General features: G+C 29.8%; 1 non-coding gene across 1 annotated transcript; it reads left to right on the top strand.

Moving 5' to 3' along the window:
* Nucleotides 1–278: 278 nt before the first annotated feature.
* LOC131627702 (U6 spliceosomal RNA) lies at nt 279–383 on the top strand. The gene has a single exon (XR_009291552.1). It is a non-coding gene; the product is annotated as a U6 spliceosomal RNA (small nuclear RNA).
* Nucleotides 384–707: the final 324 nt, after the last annotated feature.

Genomic DNA, 707 nt, shown 5'->3' with positions numbered 1-707 from the left:
TATGTGACAAGATTTTATTAATAGACATTATTTAGGGGTAAATTACCGTAATTTTACAAGGGATGGCCAAGAATATACCTTTTGAGATTTGATATTTGGACCACTATTTTAGATTGGTATTCCACTGAGGAAGGCGTGACATGCAAATTGTAGTTCTATCGCAAATTAGGCCACACGCTAGCTTAGTGTTAAAACTTAAAACAGCTATGCACATCCACTGACTTTTGCATTATATATTATCTTTTTTACTGAGACCTTATTATCTTGCTATTAAACTAGTTCCTTCGAGAAAAAATATGTTGAAATTGAAACTATACATAAAAGAATAGCATCACCCCTACATAAGCATGACACATACAAACCAAAAAATATATTTAATATATATTTGCTTCCAAAATAATCTTATATATAATTTTACTAGAAGAATGATAGTACATGGTCCTTGGATATTTCAAATTTCACATTACTTATACATTTTAGTTAGATATCATCTTGAAAGATTTTATATAGATTGTTAGATTTGATAAAAATAAGTTGGGTAAAACTTTAATATTGTTAGCGTAACAATTGAGGGAGAGTCGAGCGAGGAACATTTTTATTTCTAGGACATTCCGTTTGAATAATACATCTTTATGGAAGACACACAATTTCTCCATCTAAAATCTTTATGTATTGCTTCCCACACTCACACTTGTATTATTCTCAAC

This window comes from Vicia villosa, unplaced genomic scaffold (genome assembly GCF_029867415.1).
Source record: "Vicia villosa cultivar HV-30 ecotype Madison, WI unplaced genomic scaffold, Vvil1.0 ctg.000393F_1_1, whole genome shotgun sequence".
Lineage (NCBI taxonomy): Eukaryota > Viridiplantae > Streptophyta > Magnoliopsida > Fabales > Fabaceae > Vicia > Vicia villosa.
Note: the sequence above shows the minus strand (reverse complement) of the source record. Positions and strands in the feature narration are given on the sequence as shown.